Source organism: Magnolia sinica, chromosome 11, assembly GCF_029962835.1.
Source record: "Magnolia sinica isolate HGM2019 chromosome 11, MsV1, whole genome shotgun sequence".
Lineage (NCBI taxonomy): Eukaryota > Viridiplantae > Streptophyta > Magnoliopsida > Magnoliales > Magnoliaceae > Magnolia > Magnolia sinica.
This window is the reverse complement of record NC_080583.1, coordinates 58,316,729-58,327,883: the sequence shown is the minus strand read 5'-3', so window position 1 is coordinate 58,327,883 and position 11,155 is coordinate 58,316,729. Positions and strand designations below refer to the sequence as shown.

The window sequence follows — 11,155 nt, the reverse complement described above, 5'->3', positions numbered from 1 at the left end:
GAGAATGGTATTAAAGCTCTTAGAGATTATTCAGCTCCTATCCAATTTAATGTGCCTTCATGGATAGTGTTCCCAGCTACCACGGCAGCACACTTTGAACTTAAACCTGGGGTCATACAATTGTTGCCCTCCTTCTATGGTTTAGATAAGGAGGATCCATATCATCATTTGAAAGAATTCCTAGACATTTGCTCTACCTTTAGGTTCCAAAACTTTTTAGATGATTCAATCCGTTTGTGCCTTTTTCCTTTTTTTTTAAAGGATAAGGCGAAAGCATGGTTGAATTCTTTGGAAGTTGGGTCTATCACTACATGGGACCAACTATTTAAGAACGTCTATCACTACATGGGACCAACTATTTAAGAAGTTCTTAAACAAGTTCTTCCCTGTTCACAAAATTAATGCTCTCCGTAGAGAAATTACTAATTTCACACAAAAAGAGGGTGCGCACTTTCATGAATGTTGGGAAAGATGGAAGGACTTGCTTCTTAAGTGTCCACACCATGGTTTTGAGAAGTGGCAACAGGTTCAATACTTCTATGACTATTTGACACCCCAAAACCGTCGTATGGTTGATGCCATCAGTGGAGGGTCATTCATGACTAAAAGTGATGTCGAAGCGTGGAATTTCTTTGAAACCTTGTGTGAAAACACCCAGCAATGGGACTATTCAAATAGAGGTGAAAGAAGTCCTCAACCATAGAAGAAAGGTTGTATATATGAGATAGGAGTTACGCTAAATCTTTATGCCAAGATTGATAGCCTGACAAAGAAAGTTGATGCTTTGATGTTGAATAATGGACCTCCACAAACAACTCAAAACGAGTCATTTGCCCTATGTTCTAGTCCCGCCCATCCTATGCAATCTTGTCCATCTGGTGCATTATTTCCAGAATTTCTCTCTGAAGAAGTACATGCTATGAACACCTTTCGGAGACCTGGGAATGATCCTTACTCAGACACCTACAACCCAGGGTGGGCTAGACATTAAAATTTTTCTTGGGTAAAAGGACCACAACAAGGAGAACCATCTAGAAATCTTCCTATCCAACCTCACCCACAAGTTGGTAGTCAACAGCTTCAACAGTTTCTGTAATATCAACAACATCCTTCACAATCAAGGAAACCATCTTTTGAAGATACACTCAATCTGTTTGTGCAGAGTTCTCTTCAATTTTAAAAAGACACCCAACAAACTTTACAAGCTAACCAGCAAAGCTTACATGCAAATGCGCAATCTATTGCTAAGCTGGAAGTACAGTTGGGTCAACTTGCTGCCACATTGAGTGAGAGAGAGAAAGGCAAGTTTCCTAACCAACCTGTGGTAAATCCAAAAGGACAGTATGAGATTGGCTCTAATTCAAACCAAGAATAATATCATGAGCAAGTGAAATCAATCATTACCCTTAAGGTCCGGTAAACAGATTGAGAACAAAGTAGAGATGAATAGGGAAGAATCAAATTTCAAATCGGAAGATCAAAATGAAGTGGAGAGACATATTAATGCATCGAAAGCCCAAAAGCACTCTGACTCTCCAGGTACCACTCATGTGTCATCCTATGTGCCTAAAGCACCTTTTCCTCAACGTCTGGCACCAGTTAAGAAAGGAAACAACTTTAATGAGATATTAGACATGTTTAAGCAAGTGCAAATTAACATTCTATTGCTTGATGCTATCAAGCAAGTCCCTGCTTACGCTAAGTTTCTTAAAGATTTATGCACTCAAAAGCGTAAGATGAATGTTCATAAGAAGGTCTTCCTTGCAGAGCAACTCAACTCCATGATTCAAAACAACACCCCTCCTAAATTTAGGGATCCAGGAGCTCCTACCATTTCTTGCGTCATAGGAGATCATAAGGTTGAGAAGGCATTGCTTGATTTAGGGGCCAGTGTTAATTTGTTACTATATTCTGTATATGAGCAACTAGGACTTGGTGAGCTGAAACCAACTAAAATAACACTACAACTAGCTGATAGATCTGTCAAGGTGCCCCGTGGTGTTATTGAGGATGTGCTAATCCATGTTGATAAGTTTTATTTTCCAGTGAATTTCATCGTTTTAGATACTCAGCCTGTCCAGAATCCTACTAGTCAAATCCCGATTATTCTGGGACGTCCATTCTTAGCCACATCCAATGCCATCATAAATTGCAGGAATGGAGTTATGAAGTTGTCTTTTGGTAGCATGAAGATTAAACTCAATGTTTTCAATGCTGGACAACAACCAGCAGACTCGGATGATATATTTGAAGTGGACATGATTGAGAGTCTAGTGCATGAATCTTTCCTTCAATCTTCCAAAGACACACTTGAGACTTGCTTATCACATTTTGGCATGGATTTTGACATAGAAAGTTCCATCCAAGAAGTCGATGCATTGCTTGACTCTACTCCTATAATGGGGACTACAAAATGGAAAGCTAAAGTGGAACTTCTTCCACCCTCTGAGTCTAAACTGGTCCCGTCTGTTGAGAAACCACCCAACCTTGACCTTAAACAATTACCTACAAATCTCAAGTATGCATTTTTAGGTCCTTCTGAACTCTTCTTGTCATCATAGCTTCTAACCTTGAGAAGGAACAGGAGAGCAGGTTGCTTAATGTTCTTAGAGAATATAAGGCATCAATTGGGTGGACGATAGCAGACATAAAGGGAGTATGCCCCACTGTGTGTATGCATCGTAATGATCTTGAAGAAAATGTGAAAACGTCGCGTGAAATGCAAAGGAGGCTTAACCCTAACATGGAAGAAGTTGTTCGAGCGGAAGTGCTTAAATTATTAGATGATGTTATCATTTACCCTATTTCAAATAGCATGGTTCAAGTTGTTCCCACAAAGTCTGGGATTGGTTAATCAAGGTGTTGAGGAAATTTAGTTGGCAGACCCAGGTTATCAAGATTGATTAATTCATGGTCCATTCTTGTCTGGCTGAAGACGTTAAACTTAGCACTCCTAGGAGGTAACTCAACTTTTCATTCCATTTCATTTTTCTAGTTTAATGTTTATGGGTAACATTGCTGCAAACCCTCACGAGACTACAACTCGTCCACTAGGGGCAACCTAGGGGTTTAAAGGCTTGTTGCATACGCTAAATGCAATCGAGAGCACCTGCGAAAGTAGTATAGGTAGGATCTTCTTTTTGTGATTTTATTTTTGTTATTTTACTTTTGTTGATTTCTCTCTTGTGCTGACTCGCTTTTACATTGATATTTTTAGGAAAGCCTCTTGATTCTCCGTCTAGGTGCTATCTTTCCATCACTCTTTTATTTTTGTTATCCCATATGCATTGCATGCTTATTTCTTTTATATTAAGGACAATGTAGATTTTAGGTTGGGGGTGGGAGATTAGGTTACCTAATCAGTATTTTCTTGGTATTGAGAAAAAAAAACATTGTGAAAATTTTTAAATTTTTCTGGAAGTTCTTGTGAATTTGAAGTGATTTTAATGGCCATCTTGGATTTAGAATTAAAACATACGTGATGTTGGTAATTTATGACTCTTGGATTCAATTGTCTATTAGATTTCACCGTTGAGTTTGAGTTATTAATCCATGCTTAGAAGTTGTAAACATTGATTAAGTCATGATTTCACATATCACATCTCACTTACACATGAAGGTTCCGATTCGATATTGAATGATTAACTTGGTAATCACTAAGCATGAAAGGAACCAGCCTGATAAATTTTATTTTTTCATGTTCAGTAAGAAGAATTGAAAGGGTAAGTCGCATAATCTTCACCATAGGTTTGCTCCCTATAGGTGTAGATTCGATCCCCGATGATTGACATTTAGAGAAAGTTAGGTGACAAGTTTTCACCATAGGTTTGCTCCCTATAGGTGAGGATTTGATTCCCCTCCTTCGCGTTACTGTTCAAAAAAAAAATCAAAGGCTGGTCGAATGAAAAGTTAATCTGTAAGGCAAGTGTTGGTTTCAATTTTGGTCGTCATGAATTCTATTGTTAATCACCAATGATATTATAAAATTGACAATTGGATCTCTTAATGATTGTAAGCCGAGATTACACTATACACTCATGAAACTCAATGTTTAGAATTTTCTAATTAATGGATTAATATTTTGAACTTGATTATGAAGTTTACCGTGAGCTTGATTCCAGGAGAAAATTCCATTCATCATTCATGAATCTTAGAATTCTCACATCTCGACTATTTCACTCAGGTTTACAGGAATTGTCGTGTATGTCTGAAATTATTTTTCGCATGTTTTGCTCGGGACTAGCAAAATGCTGGTTGGGGGTTATGATGAGGGTCAAATATTGCATATCAGACCCCAGTTATTACCTAATTTTACGTACATTATAATGTTTAATGTCATATTTTAATTGTGTTTTTGTTGCAGGGAGTAATTAGGAGCGTGGACTGAAAAAGAGTACTACAAGCATGGAATTAATGCTCCGAAGTCACCAAAGCAAGGGACGGACTCCAGAGTACTAAGATTGACTGATTCACACGCCAGGGATCCGACGAAATCAAGCCGTTCACATTAAAGAGGCCCGAAAATGGTCCAGAATGCAAGATCACATGGTTCAAACTATCCATTCGGCCCGAAACTTCATACATGGCCTGGGGGCCATAAATTAACCGTACATGTCAAATTTCATCCATTGGATCCCTGCATAAGTTGCCCAATGGACAAGTCAGCCCATAAACTGATGATTTCAGGCCCACCTGATAACTGGATATATTTCAATTATGGTCTCAACTATTTAAATAGGGAGAAAAAATGAATGGATGGATTGGATTGCTCATAAACATCACAAAAGACCCCACCTTACATGATGTGTGCACCATGTACAAGTGCTCTCATATACACTACATCTCAAGTCTGGTCAAACCGACCTTTGACCTGTATCCTCTTCAAAAACGGCAACTGCCGTTCTCTGTTGTTGCGAATGGACAAGTATGTGATCTTTGTGGGTCCACACCGTCCATCAAACCAACAATCCGGACAGTCCATCAGAGTCCCTGGGTCCCTCTCATCCAAGCCTAGGTGACAGAATTGAAAAAGATAATGAAGATTGGTTTTTCAATCGTTCAAAAGTGGGATGGATGACAAGAAGCGAAATCACATGGGCTGCATCAACAGACAGTAAAAACCATCCATGCTCGACCGAAATTTCATCCTTCATCCAATGGACGGCTTGGATTTATCAAGATAGCAACGAAGTGGGCCCCACCAACGTCGCAGCGCGATCAGTGCACAATCCCTGTTTTCGCGGCCGGACGCAGACCGGCTCTTGCGGGCTATTTTGTGATCTCAATGACGACCGGATGCATGATCCATACCATTCAGAAGATTCATCGGGAGGCCAATACCGTATCCTAGGTGTCCGAATCAAGTTCGGAACGGGCACCATCTCGAAAACTCATTTCAAACGCAAACGGAAACCTTTCGCACGCTGTTGTGGAAGATCTTCTGCTGTTGCTGCGTAAACAGCTGTCCAGTTCTCCACCAGTTTCTATTTTCATCCATAGCTCTCCACCGCCCCTGACATCTATAAAAGGGCCTGAGACGTCCAAACCAGGGGGGCAGCAGAAGGGAGAACGAGATCCAGGGAGAGCTCGGTTTGAAGAGAAACAGAGAGAGGAAGAAAGAAGAGAGAGAAGGATGTTCTCCTTTTATCAATTTCATTTTTCTTTCTTTTTATTTGAATTCATGGATTGCTAATCTTTTAGCTAGGGCTGAGATGAAGCCCCTAATTTGAATAACTCTTGTTATGTGTTGATTTCATCTGATTTGATTGATTTGTTTTTCTCTAGTGTGCTTAACTGAAAACTCCGTGCTTCTTTATTCTATGAGCTTAACCAAAGTTTAGATGTGGATGTTGTTTGAAATCTTATTCTAGGTGCTTGTGTCTGACCATGAACAGGTTTCCTATAGAGAAAGAAATAGAAATCTACATCTCTTCATGCCTGACCATGAATGGAAAGATGTGATCCTTATGCTTTAAGGGATTATACATTCTGTGTGTCCAACCAAGGATATAGAGTGTGCTTTATTTATTTACATCAATCTGAATTAGGGTGAATCAACAGGTAAAACAAGGGTTAGGATAATTAAGGGTGGATTCGAAAGTCCTAGTCTTCCCCTTGATTGAATTTTTCTTATTGCTCTCAGTTATTTTTCATAGATTTGTGATAGTTTACTTAATAGTTTGCTAAACTCTTTGTTGGATTAGTTAAGAAGAGTCGTAAATTTCGAATTGTGACAACCAATCCTCGTGGGAACGATCTCGTAATACGTACCATATCTACATCTGATTCGTATACTTGCGAGTTTAAAATCATTTAAATTAGATTGGTTTAAATAAAACATCAGCGCCAAAAACTTGTTTGCAACCCTAGGGTCGTGATGTAGTAATAATCTCGGTGAGACTGAGGTCGAATCCACAGGGACTAATCGTGTGTATTCTGAAAGTAACTAAAACTAGAACTAAAAGAAAATGTGAATCTAAATTTGAATTAATTGAGAGAGTAATCGTGATTAAAGTGATTAAAACTAACAAATTCAAAGGTGGTAACTAGGGTTTCTAAGGATTCACTTTTAAAGATCAGGGAGCCCTCTTACTTGATTCAAGTCACATGATTAGAATTGGATTCCTAATTGGAAGATATACAATTAAGGTCAATCTGAACTTTCCTTGACCTAATTCTCAATGGAAGAGAATTATGATAATCGGAAGAGATTCCATCACCAAACCATGCCCATGAGATGATGGCTAACAACAGGATTTACCAATCCTACAATCTCAAAATCAGGAAAAGAAGATACTCGAAGCTATTGCAGATCTATTGTAATTTGAGTTGTCTCGCCCCAAACTCGGGAACCGGGCTCACAAAATTCCCGATCGTCGAATCCGGTGCCGACAACCTCCGTAGTACCCCATTCTCGGCTCCCAGCATACAAATGCCAGATTTCGATTCTGAGATCCTACAAGGAGATTTTCCAACGTACATTTATCTCGTAATAAGCATAATCACAATTTACCCAAATCACAAAGGCAACATCATCATCACATATCCACTAATATAATTATTTGAGTATAATGCTGAAAGGGAAATACATGTCCAAATCAAAACTCTAGAAGTTAACTACATGTTCCAAGCTCCACGCTGCTGCAATCTAACATCACCTGCACGCATCTATCATGCATAAGCTTATAAAAGCTTAGAGGGTGGTGTAAGTATGTGCACAAGGTAAGTAACAAGTATGCAATACAATGCCATAAATCATACAATGGAATAAACATAAATACTGACAAGATATAATATTAAAGTAAGTGAAAATTTACTAGTAAGTCCACGAGTCATACAATATCAGAGTACGAAATACAAATCAACTATACAAATGAGTCAAAGAGAGTCAAATATCAGATACAGAGGATGTAATGCAATATATATTCTTGATGAGTAACATAAATAGTGTCAGCTGTACCTAGACCATATAAATACAGAAACACGATAATCCAAATTGCTATATGTCGTGGATGTAATGCAACCTGCGGTGCGAATGGAATGACCATGCTGGAGTGTGAAGTTGGGATGGTAGTACGTAGTATCGCAGGCTATGGGGTCCATCACAAAGGACTTCTATCCAAACTAGTCTCATACCTAATTTGGATAGTCAAACTTAATGTGGTAAACTCCTGATCTCAAGTTAGTCGCGCGCCCTAACCGAAATCCTAGCCATTGCGGAGGTACACGTAACAAATAGTTGCGCACCACCAGCCCGAGTGAATAGTGAATAATGAATGAATGAATGAGTATGCAACTTCTGCTCAATAAGTCCACACATCAGTACAGTTCATCTCTGGGATCATTATTGGGGTTTAATACACTCCAAATGGCACTGCCACTCTCCCAGTAGCACAGTCCAAGTGAGCGTAAGAAACCTCACTATCCGCCTGGCCAATAGTCTGCTAATACCTATCCGTCACGTCGATAGCGGACCTATTTACGAGCTGGTCAAACTCATCCTACTATTACCCCCTACACTCGGGTGGGTAAGGCCACACCCCCTCCCAACCGACCACGACATAGTGGGAGACGCGGTCTCCTGATATTCAGCACTCGGGCGCTCATGTATCCACTCGGTATCGATATTAGGGCGTCCTCTGATACCAAGAGGGTTTAGGAATTTTCACCCAGGGCCTTCTATGGCAGCCCGATGCTAAAACAAATTTTCGGTGTCCCGTCTGGCCATCCACGATATGCCTGTGAAGGTTATGACCCTAATGTCGCTAGGGCGTACAGTAATCATAATGTGAGATGCATGAGTCATACAATCCAGTCATGCATCAATCTTGCACATACCGTGCGCTCATGTGAGACAATCTCTACCTATCTGGGAGTCTCATAACAACCTGCCTAATGACATATGCAATGGCCAACCACATCTCATAACAAGCAAGTAGATGATGCGTATGGGCATGTATCATGATGTTATGTTGTCATCTACTCATAATCAGTATCAATAACCAACATCGACAATCGACTTCGACAATGTGGATATTTAACCAACATTGCCCCTAAGGAATGGCTCACATAGAGCCTAACATATAGTGGACCCATGGCCTCACACAAGGACTAAATATACGACACCATGGGCCTTACTCTAAAGCTTAATACATATTACGATTGGCCTCTCACATGGGCCTCATATACTTCACAATGGACTCCATTACCTGACCCTCTAATGCATCACAATGGGCCTCAACTACGGATCGCATATACATCATATAGGTCTCGACAATCGGCCTCAGCAATCAAAATCAGTAATCGGCCTTGATCGATAATCAACAATCAGCCATGACAAGCCAGAATTAGTGATCGGCCTCAATCGATAATCAGCCTCGATCGATATTCGACAATCGGCCAAGACAAATCAGAATCGGTAATCGGCCTCGATTGATAATGGACGATCGACCACGATAAATCAGAATCGGTAATCAGCCTCGATCAATAATGGACAATCGACCATGATAAATCAAAATAAGTAATCGGCCTCAATCGATAATTAACCTCGATCGATATTCGGCAATTGGCCAAGACAAATCAGAATGGTAATCGGCCTCGATCGATAATGGACGATCGATCACGACAAATCAGAATTGGTAATTGGCCTTGATCGATAATGGATAATCAGCCACGATAAATCAAAAACGGTAATCGGCCTCAATCGATAATTAACCTCGATCGATATTCGGCAATCAGCAAAGACAAATCAAATCGGTAATCGACCTCGATCGATAATGGACAATCAGTTACGATAAATCAGAATCGGTAATCGGCCTCGATCGACAATTAGCCTCGATCGATATTCGGCAATCGGCCAAGACAAATCAAAGTTTGTAATCGGCCTCAATCGATAATGGACAATTGGCCACGATAAATCAGAATCGGTAATCGGCCTTGATCAATATTCGACAATCGGCCAAGACAAATCAGAATCGGTAATCGGCCTCGATCGATAATGGACAATTAGCCATGATAAATCAGAATCGGTAATCGGCCTTGATCGATAATGGACAATCAGCTATGACAAATCAGAATGGGTAATCAGCCTCGATCGATAATTAGCCTCGATCGATATTCAGTAATCGGCCAAGACAAATCAGAGTCGGTAATCGGCCTTGATCGATATGGACAATCGGCCACGATAAATCAGAATCAGCATAAGGGAAGGTCACAATGAGGACATTTAACCATCATTGCCCATCAATGTGGTCGTTTAACTAACATTGCTCCCAAGGAGTAACCCACACATGGCTAAACATATAATAGGCCCATGGCCTCACACCAGGACCTAATACACATCACTATGAGCCTCATCATATGGGTCGGAATTACATCACAATGGGCCTCAACCCATGGGTCATATTTCATGGGCCCTAAACACATCAAGTGGGCCGCATTAATGGGCCCTCAAAGACACAACAGGTGGGCCCTACACCCGGGCCTCAAATACATCACATGGGCCATGTATCTGGGCCTAACAATACAACCAGGTGAGCCCCGCCCATGGGCCAAAATACATCATATTGGGTCATATGGATGGGCTGCACCAATGGTCCTCAAGTGGGCTTGGACCACACCAAAATCATTTCAATAGTTATAGGTGTATCATGTGTATCACTATACACTATCAATCCATGGGGCTCATGGCCCATCAATAAGGACCAACACTGCCCAAACATTGTCCATATAAATCAGCACCATCCAAACTATGTCCAGCACCGTCCAGTACAAATCTGGACGGTGTGGATGTAACACGTCATCAAAGCGGGCCCTGCCCGTCCAGAATATAGATAGATGGCGTGGCTAACAGATACATCACGGTGTGGCCCACATAACACCGTCCAGTAAGTCCAGCATCATCCAGATGATTTGGATGGTGTGGATGAAACAATTACATCACGTGGTACCCACAGAGTTTGCTAACGTCAGTCCAGCGGCGGGTCCCACCATTTGGATGGCTTGGATGTAACATATACATCCAGTGGGACCCACAGAACCTGTTGACGTCATCTACACCAGCTATTTGCGGGTGTGGTGTACACTAGCCAGTCCATTTCCAATATCAAGGTGGGTCCCACGTGGGGGCCATCACCACATGATATAAAATATACATTATATATATAATAAAATATTATATTACAAAATACAATATTTAAAAACATCCAGCATGTCCAGCGTCCAGACATTGGGCGTTTGGATGGATGGTTTTGATAGAACACTGATGGAAGGCATGCAAATAAAATACATACATATAGGTGGGCCCATCCTCACATGGACCACACGTGTGAGGTGGCCCCATCCCAGGGAAATGAACGGAAGGTGTGGATATACGCATACATCACGGCGGAGATCCACCGTCCGAACCAGGGGTGGTGTGGATCAAACCATACATCACGGTGATCCCCTCAGCAGCAGAGGATCGGTGGACGGTGCAGATCAAACCCATACCTCGTGGTGGGGCCCACAAAGCTTGCTGTATTGCCCTTAAAAAAAGATAAAATAAAATAAAAAGGGGGTGTACTCTTGATAGAACACGTACGCAAGGTGGGACCCAGAACTTGCTAGCGCTAATAGGCAGCAGTGTTGCTGGGTAGATACATTCAAGGTGGGTCCC

At 41.0% G+C, this 11,155-nt stretch overlaps 1 non-coding gene across 1 annotated transcript; it reads right to left on the bottom strand.

Moving 5' to 3' along the window:
• Nucleotides 1-403: 403 nt before the first annotated feature.
• LOC131219678 (small nucleolar RNA R71) lies at nt 404-510 on the bottom strand. Its single transcript, XR_009158324.1, has one exon. It is a non-coding gene; the product is annotated as a small nucleolar RNA R71 (small nucleolar RNA).
• Between the last annotated feature and the right edge of the window lie 10,645 nt (nt 511-11,155).